The sequence below is a fragment of the Octopus bimaculoides genome, chromosome Z, assembly GCF_046866305.1.
Source record: "Octopus bimaculoides isolate indiv1 chromosome Z, ASM4686630v1, whole genome shotgun sequence".
Classification (NCBI taxonomy): domain Eukaryota; kingdom Metazoa; phylum Mollusca; class Cephalopoda; order Octopoda; family Octopodidae; genus Octopus; species Octopus bimaculoides.
The window spans coordinates 22,580,569-22,606,201 of record NC_142944.1 but is presented as its reverse complement, the minus strand read 5'-3'; the positions used below and the strand labels follow the sequence as shown (position 1 = coordinate 22,606,201).

Here is a 25,633-nt window from a genome sequence, read left to right as displayed (position 1 = left end):
TAATAAAAAATTTTAACTTAGAGCATATTGTTTTCATTTTCAATACGCGTGTGTGTGTGAGTGTGTATAGTAGTAGCAGCAGCAGCAAATCTCATGTATACATATTCATATGTCTATTTCATAAGATACCCTGTAATTTAACTCAAATTCACCCATTTATTACTGTCAGAGGAATACTTATAATGCAGAATTGGCCTATGTGATCATGGACCATGTTTAATTCGCCTTTGCACGAAAGCAATAGCCTCAACCTAATCAAACTGTAAAGGGTAAGGGTAGGCGTAAAAGGGCAAAGACCCCCTTCGGGCAAAGAGACAAAGAGACAAACAAACAAACAAACAGACAAACAAACAAAAGCGACCGAAAACGATACCTCTGCCAAGGCGGAGGTAATAAAGTGGATCTTCCATTTTGGGGCATTGGTGGAAGGGCTGATGCATTGAGCATTGAGAAGAAATGTTGAGACGATAATGGTGGCTGATTTTGACTTGTTTTGGTAATTTGCTTGTTAAAAGCAGCATGAAGATTTGATGGCTGGGTAACAAACTCTGGTTGAATGGGCTGTGAACAACAGGAATCAAGATTTAGTCACAGATCGATCAACTCAGTAAAGTTTTAAAATTTTTGTCGCAACAATATCTCGAAACATTCTAATGAAAAAGTGAAAGAAAGGACAATGCCATTCTCTCTTTAGAAGATAAATAAATTTGGTACTGATAGAAAGGCAAAAAACACTGGAAGCAGTCAAGTGGAACGGGAGACAGCCTGCAAAATTAAGAAAAAACGTATTTAGACTTATTTACCATCAAAAAAAAAAAATTCCAAGAAATCGCACATGTCGGCATGCCCAAAAAATACACAAAAATGTTATGAGATTTATCGCTTACATACCTTTCAAAAATCATTGTGGGTAGATTTCTGCTATGTTTTTGATGAAGGTCTTATAGTTCTCCCACGATCGGTCGCGTGTCATGTTGTACATATCTCTACACATTGCTTCGTCAACGTGCGACCATCACATATCTCCACTTGACCAGAATTTGCATTTCAGTCGTCTTTAAATTCGGCTCCATTATGCCTCAACTCTGTTTGTTCATACGCTACCCTCGGGGCCCATAAAATTCCGAGAGTGGTTGAAAGTTCCATGGATGTAGCCAAGTCATTCAAGGCTCCGCTAACCGGCCCACTGGTCTGTTAATATTATAGACCCTGGTTCTATGTTTTCTATAATGAGTGCCTCCAGTGTCTCTGCCTTTCTATCTTGAAGTGTTGCAAATAACCTTTTTTTCTGGATGTTATCGTAGAAGCCAACAACCCAGAACAACTGCACCACACGCCCTACTTCATTTTTTCTACGAAACATCAAACTTTCGTCTACTTTTACGACATGATTCGGGCCACCCAATTTCTTTTTGTCTTTCAATAACTTCTGCGAACAGATTTCACGGCAATGCTCGTACCATTGTATTGCCGTGACTTTACTTACATTGTTCGGACACATAGAACTGGTTACCGGCATTTCGAAAATGATGTCAAAAATAATATGCAATATTTGGTAGACAGAAAGTTTACTCTTCTCCACAAACGTGTTCTTTCGAATCGAGACTCTTTTCCGACAGTTTCTACATCTCCATTCCATCCCGTTTGTTGCACGCTGTGAAGGTCTTATATCCATATCATTCCCACGTGTATACTGCTTCTGGTTAGCAATCAGTTGATTTTCTTTCAGATAGTTAACGAAATTTTCGTTAGATTTTTTACCATTTGTTGTCGGGGGCAATCCATCTTCCGAGAACAACGTTAAGAAAATAATAAAACGTTCAAACAAACAAAAAGTTCAAAAAGTAGCAACAAATAAGACCAAAGGTAAAAAAAATCGTAACAAACAGTCAAAATTTTTTGAAGAAAAAGCAATAAAGAAAACAATTTGGTTGCAGGTTGAAGTTATAAAAACGTTCGTTCAAAACCAATCTTTTCAGTTTTGAAAATGAAACAAATGGTTTGATCAAAACTTCACGACCGAAAATCTAGCCAATCGTAAGTCAGAGAAATATTGGTGCCTGTTTCATTACAATGTTTAGAGACACTATCTTGTTACAAAAATGTTAAAACTTTACCAACTTAATCGATTTGTGACTAAACCTTCATTTAATTTCATTTTATACCAACTTTACTATCAATTATATAGATAATTACAATTATGGTCTATAAAGATAACTTATTTATCTGTACATTTTCATAAATGTTTCTCACTTGCGATCAACCTTACAAATACATTTCTTGGGAGCTTAGCAATCTTTACAACTAGCCATGCAGATCGTGTTTGCAGAAAGCGAGACTGCCATTTCCGTGCACGATTCTTTCCCGGCTGGAGCAATGGACGTATTTACCAATGGCTATTGTGAAGCAGCTTCTGTTTACAGTAAAACCAAAATATTGGATTAATATGCCTTGATCCTTGAAATCAAAACTTTATAGTTTGTATCAATCACTATCTGATCTAGGTAAACAATGCAAGCTATAAGAAATAACACAAATTAATGGTTTGTAGTTTTACCTTGTATTTCAATATTTTGGGGTTAAGATCCTTTTTCAGGAAATCTTCAGAAGTATGATGCTGTGAGCTGAACAGTATTATTTGAGTGGAGTGGGTTCATAAATCATAAAAAAACAGTACATTCAATTTAAAGTAATAGCAGAATCATGTTCAGTCAAGCAAAGTTAATCACATAAAATCCTATTTCTCTAAGCAGAAAGTATGATTAAACAACCATCAATCATGGTTGATTGAAAAAATTGTCCTGGTTGCTTAGAGAAATAGGATTTCACAAGAAACACTCTGGTAACTTTGCATGGTCCTGAACATGGTCCTTAATTTTATGATACTGTATTAAAATCACATCTACTGATATTAATACTGAGTGTTTCCTCTACTGATGTCAACTAAAGGCCTTCTAAAACAGAATGTTGAAATCAGTCTCAAAAGACATCATTCTAGCTTTGACATCCAGCATGGACTTACACTGCTCAGTTGACTAGTTTGTCAACAAATGCTACAATGATTTAAGCATTCTTTATTTGAATAAGTGGCACAGGAGATTAAAGTATTCTCCATTAGAACTTAACACTACCTGGAAACTCTGTAACTGAGATGTTATCATTATCAAACTGAATGACATCATAATGGTTTGCTGGACCAATATTTTCAAGTAAGAAGCACTCCATCAACCCACCAACCCTCTCTTCTACAACAAGCTTCCTAAGGATATTTTGTTGGCACTCCGTCGCTTACGACGTCGAGGGTTCCAGTTGATCCGATCAACGGAACACTCTGCTCGTGAAATAAACGTGCAAGTGGCTGAGCACTCCACAGACACGTGTACCCTTAACGTAGTTCTCGGGGATATTCAGCGTGACACAGTGTGACAAGGCTGACCCTTTGAATTACAGGCACAACAGAAACAGGAAAGAAGAGTGAGAGAAAGTTGTGGTGAAAGATTACAGCAGAGTTCGCCACCATCCCCTGCCGGAGCCTCGTGGAGCTTTTAGGTGTTTTCGCTCAATAAACACTCACAACGCCCGGTCTGGGAATCGAAACCGCGATCCTATGACTGCGAGTCCGCTATTGCGCCTCCACTAAGGATATTAACAGCCACGATCAGAAGCAAGCTCCAGAACCATACATAAACAAATTACTTCCTCTCCAAAATCTACAATCCTGCCACCCTCTTATGTCCACTTGTAACTGTCCCACTGAACGTCTCTCATGGTACCTCAACAAATGCTATCGTTACTCATCTCTGCCTTACTAACACACATTAAGGACAGCAACCATACTCTAAACATCTTCGGCTTACGGTTTTTTCCCCACAAATTCCAAACTTACATTCACTATGAACATTAAATCACACCCTCATGGCACTGCCTCACAGTAACAGACTGTCTTTAAGCTTCAATACAAACCCTCCTCTACTATTCTAACTTCATCTTCACATTCAATTGCTTCACTTTTTCAAGTGAAACTTAAGAAATGAGGCAATAGAGTTGCTATCAGTACCAGGAAGGAACCAAATTATGCAAGTATCTTTGCAAGTCACATTGAGGCATAATCTGTGTGCGTGTGTGTGTGTGTGTGTGAGAGAGAGAGAGAGCGAGAGAGAGAGAGAGAGAGTGAGAGAGAGAGAGAGAGAGAGAGAGAGAGAGAGAGAGAGAGAGAGAGAGAGAGAGAGAGAGAGAGTTGATTCCAGCTATTCATGTGTGTGGATAATATTATTGACAAAATTCTTGCTGCCGGCCAGCAAGGAAATAAAATAAGCACTCTCTGCCTTAACCTTATCAATATTCCTTCCCTTCCTTCTCATTCTAATCCTTTCCTTCTTGTGTCATTCTTATTTTCTCTCTACTTCCAAATTCTCCTCCTCTCTTACTCTCTCCTATAACTCTTCTCTTTCCCTCTCTCTCTCTCTCTTGCCACTTTCCTCCTCTGCGTGCAGAACAACTAATTTTCAGCTATTTCCCAGTTCTTCCCCCTCTATATTGATACTCTCATGGATTTAGGACAAACAAAAACTTTCCTTACACTCTGTTGGTGAAAGTGACTGTCTTTTCATTTTGGCTGCTTTAACCCTGTTAGGATTTGGGTCGTGGCTATGCTTTAGCTCCCGGTCTGTATGAACAGAACCTTTACAAGAAAATGCTTTTCTCTGAGAACATTCCCAACGTATTCGTGTACTATTTGAGCTCTTTTTGATGTATAAGTAGCCTTGTACAGACAATTTAGAACCTCCTTTATTGTTCTTGATGATCTCCATAGTGGTTGAAGATAGACCGATTTTTCAGAACACTCAGAGAAGAACCAGTTTTGGTAAAAGCCTATTTGAGTGTGTAATTGAAAAATAGAGTACATTGTGCAAAAAAGAACTGGGTAAGTTTGCGACTTCTGGCAAACAAAACTTTTAATCTGTTCATACGCAAAAAAAATACTGTTGATCACGTGGGTAATATTCTATCGAATCGTGACATCTGTTTGTAACGACATAATTTGAAAAGAAGTTGAAATGTCTCATTAAGAAACATCGGATGTAGTTTGTTTTATTCACAGAATCTGCATTTTTTAAAAGGAAGTAAAATATCTGAAAATCGGTTATATCGATGAAGATTTCCAGCTTATTCCTGTGAAGAAAAAATTTGACGGAAAAGTTAGACGCTTAAAAATCGAAAAAACTGTGTATTTTTAGCCAATAATGAGACAGCAATTTTCTGCATTATAAAGTTGTCAACTTAGCGGTATCAACTTTAAGGTTGTACCCTATGAAATTTATAGTTTAGCGTCTGTTCGTTGTAGGATTTTAAATAAAGGATCCATTTCTTTTGTCTCTTCATTGTTTTCTAAAGTGTTTTGTATGTTTCTATTATTTTTTTTAATTTGTTATATTTATATATTTGTCTGTATGTGTTTGTTCCGAATGTAGGACAAAATGGCTGCAGTCAAATGACTGAAACAAGTAAAAAGATTTTTAGAAAATAGAAACGAACGAAGAATAATTAAAAAAATATAACTGAGATTTGGATGTTATTTCTAGCATGTGTAGAGACCTTCTAGGTTTAACTTCATGCGCTGGTTGAAAATCATCTAAAAAAATTCTGGTGTCGATACAATCGACTAAAATTCCTTAAATGTGGTGCCCTAGCATGGCTGCGGTCTAATGATTGCGACAAGTAAAAAGAAAAGCAAAAATGAATTATATCACAGAAGTAGTTTTGGCGGAGGTAAAAAATATGTATACCATCAGTTGACGGCGTAACAAAAACCCTAAACCCTAACCTTAACTCTAACCTTAAACACCGGGTGGACGTATTCTTTACTTTCGCCGTGGTTTTTATCATGCTTTAAAAAAAATTCTCGGTTCCATACAGCCATCTAAAAATTCTTGAAAGTGGTGCCCCAGCATAGCTGGCCACAGTCTAATAGCTGCAATAAGTAAAAAAGAAATTCTGGGGTCGTTCAACTTAAAATTCTAAATAAGAAGAAAATAACCTGAAAAATATAACCGTGGCACTTTTGTCCTAAGAGGCTTTTGTTCGAACTCCTTCGAGACCTCCCGGTACCATTAGCAAAAATCGACATTTCAAAATTTCAATTTTACCCCCACTCCACCCAATATCTTCATGTTTCACGTTTTTCAGAATGTTTATGGGGCGAAATACCTTTTTTTGGATTACTGTTTTCGCTATCGGAATTTACGATTTTGCAAAAAAAAAAAAATTTTATTTCAATTGGGGGCACGTGGAGAGACTGCTTGAAAACCTGTTTAATATGCGGGTTTGAAAACCCCTACGCATGTGCAATGACCGAAAGGTTTTAAAAACATTCTGTATATGCGGTACATTCGCGAGAGGTGGGGGTGGATTTTTTGAACATTTGAAATAATTTTTTTTTCCAAGAATTATAATCTCCGTGTTTCGCCAAAAACTTTCTGCAACAAGTGAAAAATGAAGAAATTGGTGGGGTAAAAATTAAATTTTGAAAAAAAAAAAAAACGGATTATGGATTGTGACATTTGAAATGTTCGGAGAGTCTGGGCCGCTAACAGCGAAGTTTTTGTCATCGTTGACATATACATATATATATATATATATATCGTATATGGCACCTGCCACTATCTATATCTCTCTCTTCCTTTACTCAACCATCTCATTTATACTCTGATCCCAGTTCCTTGTGAGTATGCCTGGCATTTTTCCACCATCTCCATCCTGTGGTCTCCCCTTCTCTCTCTCTCTCTCTCTCTCTCTCCCTCTCTCTCTCTCTCTCTCTCTCCCTCTCTCTCTCCCTCTCTCTCCCTCCCTCTCTCTTCTCTCCCTCTCTCTCTCCCCCCTCTCCTGCACTTCCCTCAGGTTGGGTAACTATGCACTTCCTTTGTGGTAGCACACCTGTTTCTAGGTAACCTTGTACTTCCTCTTCAGCAAGACACCTGTATCTGTTTCACTATAACATTTTCATCATCACCTCCTTCAATGCCTTCCTCCCTCTTCAAAGTTTTTGTCTTGCAAGTACTTGGTGACCCTGTCAATGCAGGTGCCACTTAAAAGCATTCACTGTAAAGTGATTGGTGTTCAGAAGGGCATCCAGCTGTGAAAACCTTACCAAAACTGACCTCACTTGTGCTTGTACCATGTAAAAAGCACTAAGTCCACTCTGCTAAGTAGTTGGCGTTAGGAAGGGCATCCAGCTGTAAAAACCCTGCTAAAACAGTCACAGAAGTCTGGTGCAGGCTTCGGCCTGGCCAGCTCTTGTGGTACCATCCCACCCATGCTAGCATGGAACACAGATATATCGTATTTTTGCATGGGTATGTCTGCATTAACATTATTGTAATATTAATTAAAGACAATAACTATTTTTATAACTGTGTAGTGGCGCGTGTGGCCGCCATTGGCCGCCATCTTGAGAAGTGCCATTGCGCATGTGCAAGGGACTAGCCGTCAGCGGAAGTACCCGAGCACGCATGCGCAATGCAACAGGTGGAGAGAAAGCAATAGCGTTCTCCCTCTTATCCATCCAGCGGCCGTCGTGACAGGACGTTCTTCCAAGCTGTCACATGTGGTCGAAGCTTCTTTGGTATTCTAGCGGCATGCCTATTCAGCCAGGAACGAAACGGCTCTACACCAACCTAGAATAAACTATTGATCTGTTGTTACCGTTATCCCTCGTGTTGTTGTACTTCTGAATTTAATGATTAATATAAGAACTGGGGAGAGATGGCCGAGCCGTCATATCTCATCCAATTCTTATAACTGTATTTATTTTAATATTATGTTTTAATTTTAACGGTACACTGTATTTTTCCTGATTGGTTATTTAATTGTTTACATTGTTTTCAATATTATATATATAAATTTCTTTGTACGTTCATCCCTGATAATATTCTGGCTTATAATAATTAACCTAATTGATCTAATTAAATTAAATTTGACTGATTTTATGCTATAAGCGATGAATTGAAACAATTGTAGGCCTTATCAATGCATTAATAAATTTTTGTTCATCTTTTCGTCATCTTCTCTTGGTTTACACACACATACACACACACACACACACACACACACACACACACACACATTTCATTAAATGTGGTTTTGTATTATTAAAAAAATTTTGTCCCGTTTGAGATATGGCCATCCACCGAACTGCTCTATGTTTTTTTGTTACGGCTTGCCAGCAGCTGCTTGTAACTGCCAAATAATATATCTTTTATTACATATAAAGTTTTACTGCATTTTAATTATACATAGATATTATTATTATTATTATTATTCAGTAGTTTTATTTTTATAACGTGCTTTCACTTCACTACCGAGCGCAGCTCTGTGTGCCTTGGGTATGTGCTGTGGTTTGCTGTGGTGCTCTTATGTTTACTGTATTGAAAGTGTTTTGCGTAGAATGTGTGCAGTACCCAGTAGTGCAATTTTCTGTATGTTATATATATTTGTAAGTCCTGCTATTTTTGTTATGTATTTGTCTGAATATTTTTTTATTATACCTAAGGCACCTACTATGATAGGAATTGTTTCTGTTTTTAGATTCCACATTCGAGTTATCTCTATTTCCAGGTCTTTGTATTTTGAAAGTTTTTCCATTTCTTTTAGAGAAACGTTGTCATCTGCTGGTATTGATACATCAATTAGAAAGCATTTTTTTTCTTCATGATCTTTGACAACTATATCTGGTCTATTTGCCTTAATTTCTCTATCTGTGTATATTGGCATATCCCAGAGTATGGTTGCTTTCTCGTTTTCTGTGACCTTTTCTGGCGTGTGTTTATACCATCTTTTTTCTGTTGTTATTCCATAATGTTGGCATAGCTTCCAGTGTATATAGGTCCCAGCTCTGTCGTGTCTGTGTATATATTCCTTCTTAGCCAGGACTGGGCAGCCAGAGATAATATGATTTATTGTTTCTTGTCGATCTCCACATATTCTACAGTTACTTGTTATATTTCTTTTCATTATGTGTTTTTGGTAATTTCTGGTGGGGAGGCTTTGGTCTTGTGCAGCAATTAAAAATCCTTCAGTCTCTGCTTTGAGTCCTGAGCTTCTCAGCCATTGCTGGGATTTTTCTCTGTCTATTTCTGTCGCATTTAGTTTAGCCCAGTATTTACCATGTAGGGGCTTTTCTTGCCATCGTTTTATCATGGTCCGTTGCTGTTCTAGTTTTAGTTTGGATTTCATTTGTTTTATAGCTTTTGTTGTTTCTTCTTCTTCTTCTTCTTCTTCGTATTTGTTAGGTAGATTGATTTCTTGTTTGTATTTGTCAGCTTCCTTAAATACTGAAAACAGTTTTTTGTTTTGCTCGTGTTTTGTGGCTATTTGTATTAGTTTCCCTTGCTTCTGGAGTAGGTATTTTTGCAGTCCTATAGTGGTTATTTTATAATAGTTTTCTAGCTGTATAAGACCCCTAGTGGTTATTTTATAATAGTTTTCTAGCTGTATAAGACCCCTGCCACCTTCTGTGCGTTGTAATATATAGCCTTTCTATGTCAGATTTTGGGTGGTGCATCCTATATCCTGTCATTATTTTTCTTGTTTTCCTGTCTATTTTACATAGTTCGTTTAGTGTCCAGTTAAGGATGTTGTAGCTGTAGCTTATAACTGGGACAGCTAAAGTGTTGATACCCATTATCTTGTTTTTAGCATTGAGCTCTGTTTTTAGTATTGATCTAACTCGTCTATAGTACTCTTTCTTTATTTTTTCTTTCATTTGTGTATGTTGTATCCTATCTAGTTCATTGACTCCTAAATACTTATATGGTTGGCTTTCGTCTAGTTCTCTTATTTCATTGGCTTTATCTAGTGTTATATTGCTACTTTTAACTAATTTTCCTCTTTTCAGGGTTGCTTTGGCACATTTTTCTAATCCGAATTTCATTTCTATTTCCTTGGTAAAGCCGTGTACTGTCTGTAGTAGTGTTTCTAGCTCTTTGTCGTTTTTTGCATATAATTTTAGATCATCCATATATAGAAGGTGGCTGACTATTTTTCCATAGCATTTGTAACCGCATCCAGTTCTATTTAGCAATTCTGTTAAAGGTGTGAGTGCCAGGCAGAACAGGAGTGGAGAGAGCGTGTCTCCCTGGAATATTCCTCTTCTAATGGGGATGGCTTTCGTTTTCACAAGTCCCTCTTTTGTTTGGAGCTGTAGCACTGTCTGCCATTTGTTCATTGAGTGCTCTATGTATTTTATGATAATTGGTGCCACCTTGTTTATGGCTAGTGTTTCCAGAATCCACGTGTGCCTTCCTTTTCATTCATATGTTTGTCTGTGGTGTTCTGGATTGGTGTTTTTTGTACACTATTATACATCTCTACGGTCTGGGTTTGTTGTTTTTTGTTTACTTCGTTTTTGCCGGGAATGTTATGTTTGTCCTCGTGTTTTGCTATCTCAGTGTTTATATTATTATTTGGCATTGCTGTGTGACTACTATCTAGATTTTCCTGATGTATTTTTTCTTTCAATTGTTCTATTTCTATTTCTGATATTTTTTTTGCTTTTAGAATATATCTTCTTATGTTAGCTAGTTTGTTAGGGTTCATTGTTTTATCGAGGTCTATATTTACATTATTTTTCTTCCATGTTTTATATGTATGTGTTGTTGCGTTTTCGTTTTTTGGGTAGAGTACTGCTGTGAAATAGGCGTGTAGGATCGAAATGTGTTCCTCACGTGTCCATTTATGCCGTTTTGGTTTTGTTTGCGGGACATGAGGAACAACGTCCGGCCCTTTATTTTGACGGTCGTCGTTTTCGTAGGGTACCGGTTCGTTTATTTCTGTTGTCAGATTGTTTTGCACGTTCATATCTTCGTACTTTTTTCTTAACAAGCTTACAGTACGTACTTCTCGGTTGTTATTTTTGGGTGAAATAATACCGGTGTTATTTAATATGTTTGTAATTTTTTTGTACATGGTGTTTGGGTTTGGGGATGGTCTGTATTTTGATGTAACACGTGTGTTTACGATCGCTGTTCGGGTAGTGGAGGTATCAAGTTAAAATACATCATTATATTTGGAAAAATAGGAATAAATTTCAATGAGTATTACTTACTCGGGTATAGTCCAACCCTTTGTCAGCTATATTTGGGCTCCATGCGATGTCTTTATTTCCGATGTTTTTGGATAAGTTTCGGAGCAGTGATTTATCGTACTCACATGTTAAACTTCCCCGGTGTATTATTATTATTATTATTATTATTATTATTATTATTATTATTATTATTATTATTATTATTATTATTATTATTATTATTATCATTTACTGTAGTAGTTTTATACGTTTAGTATACTTCAATAGTTTAGACGATTATTTGCGTGGTTAAGAGTTTCGCTTCCCAGCCACATGGTATCCAGTTCAGTCCAACTGCACATCTACTGCTATCCAAGGGAAGGGCAAAGGCCGATGCAGCTTGGCACCAGTGATGTCGCAACTCATTTCTACAGCTGAGTGAACTGGAGCAACGTGAAATAAAGTGCCTTGCTCAAGAACACAACACGCAGCCCGGTCCGGGATTCGAACTCACAACCTCACGATCGTAAGCTCGACGCTCTAACCGGTCATCTTTTGCCAATTAAATACACACACTATTTATTTGAGTGAAGGCGCATGGCTCAGTGGATAGAGTGTCGAGCTTACGATCGTGAGGTTGTGAGTTCGAATCCCAGACCGGGCTGTGTTGTGTTCTTGAGAAAGACACTTTATTTCATGTTGCTCCAGTTCTCTCAGCTGTAGAAATGAGTTGCGACGTCACAAGTGCCAAACTGTATCGGCCTTTGCCTTTCTCTTGGATAACACTGGTGGCGTGGAGAAGGGAGGCCGGTATATATATATATATATATAATTATTTTACTTGTTTCAGTCATTTGACTGGGGCCATGCTGGAGCACCGCCTTTAGTCAAACAAATCGATCCCAAGACTTATTCTTTGTAAGCCTAGTACTTATTTTATCGATCTCTTTTGTCGAAACGCTAAGTTACGAGGACGTGTGTGTGTGTATACTGATATGTAAAAGTAAGATTCAAGGTCCAGGTGTAGGAAGTTCGTAAGCTTCGAGCAGTCTATAGAAAGTATAAAAACAACTTTCAGGAACAACAGTGGATTGTATTCTTTTATTTACTTTACTCTTTATTCTTTTATTTTATTCCTTATAAACTGTGAATTTCCGTCTAGAACTTTCATACACACTCACCTTGTCTCTGATGACGGATCACCCAGTGAACGGACATGCTATCATATCACTTGGGATATCTCAGAAACAGCTGTAAAACTTCAAATTTACCCTAAATTATTCTACATGACTTGAGATACTCACCCTACTTTGGTTTTTGCTGTCATTTTTCCTCTAGTATAATATATACCTGGTAACACAGAAGCCTAATACGGATCCCTAGCTCCAGCCTCAGCTGTGAACTTTGAACCTAACGGATGACCAGTTTCAGCACTTGCTCAGCCTACCTATTCGTTTAGATCACTGGCGAACTAAACCCCTCATCTATATATATATATATATATATATATATATATATATATATATATATATATATATATATATATATAATCCTTTGTATCTATCTGTTCCCAATGCATTCTTAAACGGCTCAACCAAATCAAATCAAATTTTACATTGTAATACTACGAGTCCCCAGGAGTGTCAACATGGAATTTTCGGGGATTAATTTGCACTGCATACACAATACAGACATACTATATACGGTACGTTTTTAAATATGCGCGCGCGCGCATCTACATGTACATACCTGATGACTGACATGCGTGAAGTGCGGGCTGGCCAGTGTCTATGAAATTTTATTTTCATTTCCTTTAAAACAATACACATTTACAGTTCCATTAATCAGCTAATAATCATCGCAGCAATTGCAAGGTAAAATATAAAATTCTTTGTCTCTCTGTAATAATTATTGTGGTATTTACTGTTAAATTAGCAGTTCCATACATGTGCTATTTCGTTCATTTGCTTATATTTCGTTAATTTACACTGCACACGAAAATACAGACATACTATATACATACAACTGCTTACAAAGATAGAGACATTTGCCGTTAAATTAGCAGTTCCATACATTTCGTTCTGTTTCGTTCATTTGCTTATATTTCATTAATTTACACAGCATACAAAAATACAGACATACTATATACATACAACTACTTACAAAAATAGAGATTAATGTATATTTTTTCTATGTTCACAATTTTTTGTTTACAATATTGAAAAAATATGCCACCAAAGAAAAGGCGTAATCTTTCCAGAAACACGTGTAAAGCGAGGACGATTGCAGAAAACCGAAGGCGAGAGTCTCAACAGAGAAGAGAGATAAGACTTTCTCAAGATCAGCAGAGGCATGCTGCAGCACGTTAAATGGAATTTCAAGAGAGAATGGAGATGACACTTTCCCAAGATCAGCTAAGGCATGCTGCAATACTTAATGCTGAATCATTAGCACAACGTTTAGCACGCCAGATTAGACAGAGGTTCAATATAATAGCTCTCAGAAATAGACCACATGCAAATCCGTTCTTCACAACTCCAGGAGATGCTTTCAGAAATGACCCATCCCATTCTTATAAAAATGATTATTCTGTACAAATTGGTGTGCTAAACTCAAATTGTCGTTTCTGCAAAGCTTTCAAATTTCCAAATGAAACTAATGGCATGTGCTGCTCAGGTGGTAAAGTAAGATTGCCAGCACTACCAGCTCCTCCTCAACCCTTACGGTTCTTCTGGAAGGATTTTCAAAGGATTTTCTGAACAATATCAGACATTTCAAATGACATCGTTTGGTGCACCTAAGGAGAAAGTTGAACATGGATTTATGACGACATTTTAAGTTCAAGGGCAAGTCTATCACCTCATTGGTTCCCTGTTACCCACAGATGAACAACCAAAGTTCCTCCAAATTTACTCAAATTTACGTAGGGCAACAAATCCAAAGGAGGTGTCAAAACTTCAGAAATTTAGATATAAACATTGCTCACCAATTGCAAAATATGTTACATGAAAACAATGCTCTGGTTCAAGCTTCTAAATCAGTTATTGAACAACAACCTCAAGGTGATTATCAAATTGCTATCCGCGCTGACAAACGACCTCATGGTCAACATGTACGTCGTTTTAATGGGCCCACATCTAATGAAGTTGCCATCCTTATGGTAGATGATTTCCATGACAATCAACAACCTTAAAGGTGTTTCAGAGAATCATCCCTCTTATGATGCTCTCCAATATCCTCTTATATTGTGGAATGGACAAGATGGGTATCATTTCAATATTCCACAGATTCAACCTGCAACAGGAGAGCCAATTACTAAAAAAAGGTGTCGTCAAATGACTTCTATTCTTACCTTCTATTCTGATGTTAAGACCAGAACAATCAAATCGATTACACATGTATCGTGATCTACTTCAGCTATACCTGGTTAATATGTATGCCAAAGTTGAGAGTGAGCGTCTCCTGTACATTCGTAACAATCAAAAAAGTTAAGGGCTGAAAATTATGTTTATCTCCAAGATGCTCTCAGGACAGATGGTGATATTCAAACCATGGGGCAACTTATAATCCTCCATTCATCATTCACAGGTGGTCTTCGATATATGCACGAACGAACACAGGATGCTATGACATATGACGGAACATATGGAAAACCAGATATTTTTGTCACTTTCACTTGCAACTTTCAATGAGATGAAATAAAATCTAACCTTCTTCCAGGTCAAGAACCCCGTCATCGACATGATATTATTGCAAGAGTGTTCCGTTAAAAAGTTATGGAAATGGTTTATCTGATCACCAACACAAACATTGCCATTTTTGGACCAACTATTTGTCATATGTACACTAGCGAATGGCAAAAGAGAGGCCTTCCGTATGCACACACGCCGTTTTGGTTACATGAAAAACTTCATCTCGACCAAATTGATATCATCATTAGTGCTAGATTACTAGATCCAAAAAGAGATCCGGAACTATTTGAAATTGTAAAAACACAGATGGTTCATGGTCCATGTGGTACAATGAATTTCAATTCTATTTATATGGTGGATGGTAAGTGCACCAAGCACTATCCAAAGCAATTTTTAGATGAAACTCAAACAGAATATGAAGGCTATCCGCTCTACAGACGTCGTAAACCATGTCATGGAGGATTTAGAGCAAGCATTAGAGTACGACAGAATTGTCAGTTAGAAATTGGTAAGAGGCAGATTATTTCATATAGTCCGATAATGTGCAAAATTTTCAACGCGCACGTCAATGTGGAATTTTGCAACTCTGTCAAAGCAATCATGTTTGTAAGTATATAAATAAGGGATTTGATATGGCAATGATTGGGCTAAAACATATAAAGATGATGAGCTAACATGTTACCAGATGGCTCGATATATTAGCAGCAATGAGGCAGGCAGCATGGAGACTTTCCAATTTTCCACTTCATGAAAGCTATCGAACAGCAGTTCATCTTGCCGTACATTTAGGAAATGGGCAGCGTGTAATCTTTAATCCTGAAAATTCCTAGCAGGTTATGCAGAAGATGCAAACTCCTCCAGAAACAACACTTGCTGCTTTCTTTCAACTTTTTAATCAGGACTCATTTGCTGCAACATTACTCTACCAACAAGTCCCAAACTTCTATACATGGATTCAAACAAATAAGATGTAGAAGAGGAGGGCAAGAGAGAGAGATATTGAAGGATGGCCTGGAATTAAGAAAGGTGATGCACTTGGAAGGTCTATACTGTACATCCAAACAACTTTGAATGTTATTTTCTTCGAGGACCAAAGTCTTTTCAAGATCTGAGAATGGTTCATGGTCAACTATGTGAAACTTATTGTGAATCATGTCACAGACAAGGACTGTTAGAAAATGATCCTAACTAGGATGACGCGTTAACTGAAACTTCCGTTTCAAGTTCTCCCACTCAGCTGAGGAATTTATTTGCAATAATGCTTCGCACATATCCCTTGTCCAGTCCTAAATAACTTTGGGAGAATCACAAGCATGAACTAAATGAGGATGTTCTCATTCATGCTCAAAGGGAAAATCCAAACTTTGACCTTCAATTAAATTACTATATTCTCAATAAGATTTTGATACTGCTTGAGAATAAATCCATCATTTGGGAAGGAAATATCTAAATGAGTATGGATTGCCATCTACTAACAGACAGCAATAAAATTCTCCGAGAAACTTCCTATAGTTTAGATGCTCTGGCACAGTTTGTCACAGAAAATGAACCTAAACTTCAACAATTGCAAAGGTATGAATATAATACAATCACTGATGCAGTTAAACATGAAAGAGGGGGAATTTCATTTTTGGATGATCCTGGTGGTACAAGAAAGACATTCCTAATGAATTTACTTCCGCCAACAGAATCAAATTTCCTTAGCTGTTGCATCTTCTGGTATTGCAGCTACCCTCTTCAATGGGAGAAGAACTGCTCATTCCATGTTCAAGCTCCCTCTAAACCTTGCAATGAAAGAATTTCAAATGTGCAGCATTTCAAAAAACTCTGCAATGGCAACAGTTCAACAAACTTGCCTCACTGTTTGGGATGAGTGCACTATGTCACATCGTGGAGCTCTAGAAGCAATTGACAGTACCCTTCAAGATATAAAGAAACAATAGCACGCTCATGGGAGGAGTAACACTTCTTCTTGCTGGAAATTTTCCTCAAACGCTGCCAGTTATCTCCGAAGGATCAATAGCTGATGAGGTCAATGCATGCTTTAAAAAGTCGTACCTTTTGAGACACGTGAAAAAACTTCATCTTACAACCAACATGAGAGTACTTCTACAAGGGGATCATACAGCTGGTGAATTCTCAGAGGCGCTTCTTAAGATTGGTAATGGGATATTAGCATTCAACCCAAGACTTCACCTACATGAAATTACATACGGTCAAATGGTACATTCTCTTGTGGATCTTATGGATAAAGTATTTCCGAATTTATCTGTCAATTACACTGATGTAAACTGGCAATGTTAAAGAGCTATACTGGTTCCAACTAATGAAATGGTTGATAAACTCAATCATGAACTTCTTGAGAAATTATCAGATACATCAGAAGTGACTTTTCGGTCTATTGACACATCAGTCGACCAAGATCAGGCTGTTCAATACCCTGTTGAAATTCTCAACTCACTCAAACCCACTGGGATGCCACCGCATAACTTGACACTAAAGCTGAGTGCTCCCATTATGTTGCTTAGGAATCTTGACCCACCCCACCTCTGCAATGGAACTCGCTTAATTGTTACTTCCATGAAACCCCATGTCCAACAGGCAACAATCGTAACAGGTAGTTACAAAGGAGAAAATGCTTTTATTCCAAAAATTCCTCTCGTACCTACAGATGTTCTATCTGAATTTAAGAAGCTTCAATTTTCAGTCAAACTAAGTTTTGCTACTTCAATCAATAAATCTCAGGGTCAATCCCTCAAAGTAGTTGCACTTGATCTCTCTACTACATGCTTCTCCCACAGCCAACTCTCTGTTGCTTGCTCACGAATTGGAAGCAGCAACAATTTATTCATTTGGACACCAACAACAACTTACACAATGAATATTGTTTACCCTGAGGTGCTTCAAGATTGACAGATCTTCTTTCTAAATTCTATTAGCATTACAATTTAGATTTTTTTTAAAAATAAAATATAGATATTTTGAACACTCTGCAATGAGACACACCTACTGCTAAAGAAGATGATGCCACATGTTATTAACGCCACCATTCTTTCTGGATGTGGAAAAGGAGAGGATGTTTTCATACCTAAGAGCAGAAATTCCTTTTTCATTCAGAAGAGTGCAATTTCTTATTCGTATCAGCTTTGCAATGTCTATCAATAAATCCCAGGGGTCAAACACTGTCTGTGGTAGGATTTCAGTTGGAAGAGTCATGGTTCTCACACGGGTAACTATATGTTAGCTGTTCTAGAGGAGGAAGCTAAAAATAAATTATATTTGCATTTGGTCCTCATGGAAAAACAAAGAATATTGTTTACAAGAGGTAAATTCATCCTATGATGCGCTCCAGTATTCATGACTCCTTGTGAATGGGAAAGATGGATACCACTTCGGCATAACACCAACAAACCCGATAACTGCACCAACAAAGTAATTTTCTGCATGGACTTCAGTATCAAAGCATATTTTCCAATTACTCCGACCAACCACGCGATAAGCCATTATGCCTTATTTTTCAAGTAATTCATTACTACATATTCTCATGTGACTGCCTAGGCTCAATTTAGGTTTCTTATTCTACAGCCACATCAGCAATCCAATGTCAACCCTTTGCCTTCTGCAACATTTCAACAGTTCACTTCCCCGTTGCTGTCTTCCATTGCAACCCATTTCCGGAATATACCCATTTACGTACATCTCCATTACACCTCCATTCATTTTACTGTCAATCATACGATAGGTCATGTTAGACACAGAGCTCAGGGCCTCAAAGGCAAGTATATTCACTGACTTCTTTTCGATGGGTTCAAAAATTACATACCCCCACCCCCAATTTTCCATGATAGGTTAGGGCATGGAATCCTCTCTAAACGGACGTATTTCATGTCGATTAGTCGAATTAGACTATCATTTACTCCACAGATGTTTTGTCGTTAATGCTCCACTTACCCCCCCCCCCCCCCCGTATCACCTGTTTCAACATAACTGTAATATATATATATATCTATATATATATATATACAAACTTATCATTTTAATCCCGAGCAACATTGATGCTCAAGCCAAAATCATCACGAGCCGAGTCAAATGCTAGCAGGCGCTCAGAGAAGGAAAGAAAGATAGTTTTATATATATACTAGCAGAAATACTCGGCTTTGCCCGGGTTAAAGAGAATAATGAAATCTAATAACGCCGTCTAGACTACGCAACCCTCAACTGTTAGTAGCTACTAACTCTCCAATCCATGCCAGCATGGAACATAGACATTAAGTGGAATGCCAGTCTCTCATCTAGGAGGGCCTTGAAATCAATGTTACCAACTGGGGAGTATGTGTGTCGCAGTGATAATAAAAAGACCCAAAGGAGGTCTGCAACGAAATAATTTTACTCAACACTTTGCAAGTGAATCAGTGGAGGCAAAGATGTGTCTCATTTACTTGACAATTTATGCACCACATTGCAGAAATCACAATGTAAGTATATCTGAAAGGGTAGTCTTACACTGTTGTACCGTTGAATTACAAATAATGCTCATCTGTTATGTTCGGGTTAAAATTTCATCCACATCAAAAATATATGAATTTTCATGAGAGTTATGGCCGTTATACATAGAATATAATTTCCAAATTTCATAAAGATCCGTTCAGTACTTTTGACGTAGTTTTGGATAAGAAAACAAATGACTAATGTGTGTGTTTGTGTGTGATGGGTGTATATATGTATAGATATCTGTATGCATGTATATATATGTATATATGTGTACATATTACATGTACATCTATATATATATACATCTACACATATGTATACATATACATGTATGCATATAGATCTATATCTATATATATCTATGCATATACGTGTATATGTATACATATACATCTCTTTCTCTCTCTTTCTCTCTCTCTCTCTCTCTGAAAATATCTGTCATTACAGTATCGAAATGTGATTGTTTCAGTTAGTAGAATAACGTGTACATATACATCTATATGTATACATATACATCTCTCTCTCTGTGTCTTTCTGTCTCTCTCTGTGAAAGTATCTGTCATTACAGTATCGAAATGTGATTGTTTCAGTTAGTGGAATATGTATGTATGCATTCACCTCTTAGGAAGCAAAAAATTAATAAATGGCCGATTTCGGGCATTTTCGACCATGAGGAATTCATTGGTGCGAGTGCCAGATTGCTATCTTGTAAGGTGTGGATTTCTATAGATGCAACACACACTCTATAGATGCAACACACACTCACTCACAAACTCAGTTTTACAATTTGTACTGATTTATTATTGGGCCACTTGATTATGTAACTAACTACCTCACTACCGATCTTAGGAAACTGGTCTTCACAAAACCAGAAAGAATACCGTACAATTCTTAGGGTATTTGTTAATTTAACTAAATGGCTCACGACCAACCTTGAGAAACTGGGCTTCACAAAACCAGAAAGAAAATCAAAATACATCTAATTTAACTAGTACTGTAAAAACATGTAAAACACCAAAATTTTAACTTGTGGTATGTACACATACACACATAAACATATACATACACACATACGTACGTACGTACGTACGTACGTACATACGTACATACATGCATACATACATACATACATACGTACGTGCATACATACGTACGTACATACATACATACATACATACACACATACATACATACATATATACGTACATACATACATACATACATACATACATACATACATACATACATACATACATACATAGGCAGATAATGGCGCTATCAACATCAGATGTGTAGAGGACCGTTTAAAAAAGTCTTTTTAAACATTTTTTAAAAAAAATTATGACAACTCGTGAAACCTAAATAATTACTAGTTTATTTCTTCTGCTATAAATATCTTTTACTTACCAACGCAACGTTATTCAGACCGAATTACAAAATATGTCTTACAACACGTGGGCTTTCACTAGCACAATCATGGTTGAGGCTAATAACAACACCAACACAACCAATACAACACTTTTATATTATTTAAGATAACCTAAGTATTCTTCCCACTTCAGTTGATCCAACATCTACTTCGGTGTTATGAAAAAGCCTGAGATGACCTTTCTATCAGGTACGTAATATGGCTAAATATACTGGGACAAAGATCTCCCAAACTTTAGTTATTTTACGGCGAAATAACTTCAATACCAAACATCTTTTTAACTTTTTTTTAAAATGTCTATTGCATATAGCAATAGTTACTCCAATTCTCGAAATGCTAATCGATCTTTTCAAAACACTGAGAAATCTGCCATAAGAGAGATCGAAATTAATGTAAACAAACCACTTCTGCTCTCATTAAATTCCTGTATATCTCCACATGTAACTGATTCGACAGAGACTACTGCGTAATATATTCATCTTCAGATGTTGAAACTACAGTTCGTAAAAATGTTTTCCGGTTTCCTAAGCTGTCGTTGAGCAACAGGCCATTCTCAACAAGATAAAAGAAACAACCAACTGCTCTCATGTTAAAAGTTATTGACATTGCTGGAGAGCATATGGAATTATCTGATTCATTGCCGGACAATTAATATTTTCCTATACGTAGCTGGTGTTATTCATAAATAATACTTAAGAGAAACCAGCAGTATCCAAGGTAATGAAATTACTAAACGGAAGAACTGAGATGGAAAAAGAAAACATCAACAATCTGCGCCGCCATATTGGATGGTTAACCACAATAATAAAATGTAAGGAAAATAATGAGTTTACACTTGAGTTTACATCTTATGCAAACAATGAGAAAACTCTATGGCGACTCTTCACGCTAAGTTCTTTAGAGAAAACTAATTACTTTAAAGCACGAGCGAAAAACTTTATTATCGTTAGATGCTAAGCGAAAAACTTCATTATCGTTGACGCAGAGCGAAAAACTTCGTTATCGTAAAATAATTACTGAGAGAGCCAGTTTAAATCACAAGTTTGCTTCCAAATCACAAGTGTAGTAACGCCGTGCGCATGCGTAGTCTCACGCATGCGTGGAATTAAACAACCAAGCGTTCCCGCTTCTATTCTATCTTTTTCTTGCTGGCCAGCAATAGAGCATGGACGTGTTTAGTTGTCACTCTCCATCTTTCGGACTTACACTCGACAGCTCGCTTACATCTACATACCAAACGTCCCAACAACTATACTCACACACACAGAAGCGGTAACAACTAACAAGAGCTAAAGATGTATATATTTACCACCTGAATAAATGTTGTTTAAGTTGATAGTCTGGAGTTCAGCGTTCCGTGTTATTCATAATTTTATATAGGAAAGTCAGGTATATATCTAATGATGGATAACCCACTTTCCTATACAAGCATTATACCGCAAGGTGAGGAAGAAAATATTATTGTTAAGAAAGCTCTTCAAAAATCTTAAATCATTTTGGTCTAAAATCTGGAATGAAAAAAAAGTGACTAAATACAGTTACGAAAGAATACTATACAGACATCGATAGTAAAATACACACAATAATCCCCACGCCCGAAACTTTCACCATAGCTGTAAGCAAACTACTTAATGGGGAGGAACTTGGAACAGGCTGAATAGTTGGATACTGGTACAAAAGGCTGACTTTCTACTGAAAGTCATTAATATGTATATTTAAAAGAACTATGGGAGGCCACATTGACATTCCAAATTGGTTTGCTAGAACACCGACAGAGTTGGCAGAAAGAATATGTCCACTGCTGGCCTAAATATTATGTACAAGATTTACATAGCCTCTCATACATACCCCTAACATACTTCAAAGATGTAAAATGCTCAACATATGGAAAAAGGCTATGCATGGATATGTTTCACGAAGACAAAACATGACATTAATATCGTCATGAAGGGCGACCTTTCATAGACACATGACTGCTACATCACATCACATTTCAGTGATTATGCTTTTCCAGGAGCAGGAGATCGTTACAAAATACCTAATAGATAAAAAGACAACGAAGCTTTTAGAACCCCAAAATGTAGCCGAAAATGTTGCTACATCAGTTATCAACATCTGCCGAAAATATCATCATGGTACTACTTCCCTATGCAATATGACGATGTTAATAAAACAGTATACAATGTCATCGGAAAAAGATTGACATGGAATAAATATAAGGAATCCTCCTGTTATTGAATACATAAAGAAATATCAACACAAATAATATTGGTGGAAATTTCCGTCAAAATTTCTACAAAGTACAAATAAACAAGAAAAGTATGTACCATCATAGAGGTCAGCTGCCCTGTTGAGGTGAATATCTCTGAAAATCAAAGAGAAAGAGGATAGCTACAGACAACTACTTCAATTCCTTCAGCTTCTATATCCAGATTATAGAAAATAATTGGTGCACTTAGTTTTGTTAGTATATGCCTAGGTGACAATCTGGAAAATTAAGGTTTTTGGAAAAATATAAACCAGTTAACAAGCACTTTACAAATATATACAATCTGTTAGTGGAATATTAAAAATATACAATATGTGATGTTGATTTTGTTATCTACATTCCAACAATGGAGCTTTGTATCTTTGTTAGAAACCAGCTCTTTATTTACAGGAAGATTTCAAATAATTAAAAGCGGAAGAGAACATACATAAATTATCAGAGATTCATACGTGTACGGATACATATATTTATAAAATCATACATAAATACATACACACACGCACACACACATACATACATACAAAGATATATGTAAACATACATACGCACATGCATGCATACGCACATGCATGCATACGCACGTGCATGCATACGCACACAACACTCACACAAGCATGCATACATGTGTATGTATACAAATAAACATACATAGATACACACATGCAGACATCATTCAGAGATGTATGCATATGTTGACACACATATACATACAGACAGACATGCACTCATATATGCACACATATACATACACATACATATATACAGACATACGTACATACATACACACATGCAAAAATGCATGTATATAAATATAAACATCCATTCAATTTACATGCGTACGTTCACACACATATGTACACACACGCACACACACACAATTTGTTTATCACTCGCAGACCTACATATGTTGTCTTCAAGAGTGATTTGGGGGATATTCCCCAGGATGAAGAATTCAGCACTTAACTCACATCACTGGACGAAAATCGATAAAATCAAACGGATACTCTGAATACATTAATCGATTTGTTCTTATCTCTACTCATTTTTTGCCTTTTTTTTGTCATAAAAGTCATATCACCACCGACCACTACACCACCAGAAGCACCATAACCACCACTACGTCAACCAACACTACCACAACCACCACCACAACCAACACTACCACAACCACCACCACTACCAACACTACAACCACTACTATCAGCACTATGTCAACCAGCATCACCACCACCACCGCCAAATTTTCCTGTGCTGCTACCACCACCACCACATCCACTTCCATACCCCACCACTGCGTCAACCACCACCACCACCAGCATCATCACCGCAACTGCCACCACTACCACATATCCACTCCCATATATCACTGCCACCACCACTGCATCAACCACCACCACCACCATCGTCACTGCTGCTGCCACCACTACTGCATCCGCTCCACTACTACTACTACCACACCATTACTATCACTACTCCTACAGACCATCACTACCACGACACTAATACTACTTAATACCACCACACCTAGGAACGAACTCGGGTGGGTGGGGGATCAATGCCCCCCCCCCTTAAGAAAAGAAGTGTACCCTTCTAAATAATGTTACTACGCCCTTTTCTCCTGAAATTGTATTCCCTTCTAACTTTGTGCCCTCCCTTCGAACAATTCCTGGGACCACGCCTGCACGCCACTACTGCCACTACCACTTCCACCAATACTACCACACCACCACCACTACCATTACCTTTGTCGCTATTACCCATTTCACTAACACCACCTTCACCACTGCCAAATCCATTTTTACCATCAATACCATCTTTACCCCACAACCGCCACCAACACCAACACCATTATGCAACCACTATTTTTCGGCTACCATTCCAACCACTTGCCAGTCATACCGAATGAAGGAAAACATGAATAGGATTAGCCCAAGAACATCTGGTATTGGACAATTCAAGAAGACCTCGGATATACAAGGGCCAGTTGAATAGGAAGAGGAAGGCCTAAAGCAGACTAACTAGGCTGAGTGAAGCTTGCTGCCTTTTGCATCTCAGAAGATGAGAGGACCAAAGTCTGAATGTATTAGATCAGACTTGGATCAACTGGAATATAAGTGATTGAAAGTGCAATACTACCCCCTGGATAGGGTACCAGTTTATTGCAGGGTCAAACTCCAGCTGTTGCCGGTACTCATTCTTAGTTGACTGGAGTTATCATCATCATCATGTAAAATGTGATGTGAATTGTTTTATCCAAGAACATGACCAACTACCTGGACTGAGAATTGAATCTTTAACCTTACAATTATGAATTCAGCATCTTAATCACTGGGCAACGTGCTTTCACTTTCTATATCCACTCCATATATGTGTGTGTGTGTGTATAAATATATAAATTTTTTTTCTGGTGAAGTCCGGTTTATGGGGTTACCTTGGGTTTACATATGAAATAAAAGCAGCTCTATTATAATAAATATTAATAACTACGTCTACTCCACCATGCTATTGCAGCCACCAGAAAATACATGATGCATATAAGTTAAGTATATGTGATTTTTAATATAATGTTTGTGTGTTTGTGAACACATACATATTTGTATATATATATATATATATATATATATATATATATATATATATATATATATATATATATATGGTACTACTCAAGCAGAGCGGACCCGAACGCGCAG

At 37.2% G+C, this 25,633-nt stretch overlaps 1 pseudogene; it reads right to left on the bottom strand.

Annotated features, from left to right (window-relative positions):
* Positions 1–901: 901 nt before the first annotated feature.
* Positions 902–1,785, bottom strand: LOC149132170 (uncharacterized; annotated as a pseudogene).
* Positions 1,786–25,633: the final 23,848 nt, after the last annotated feature.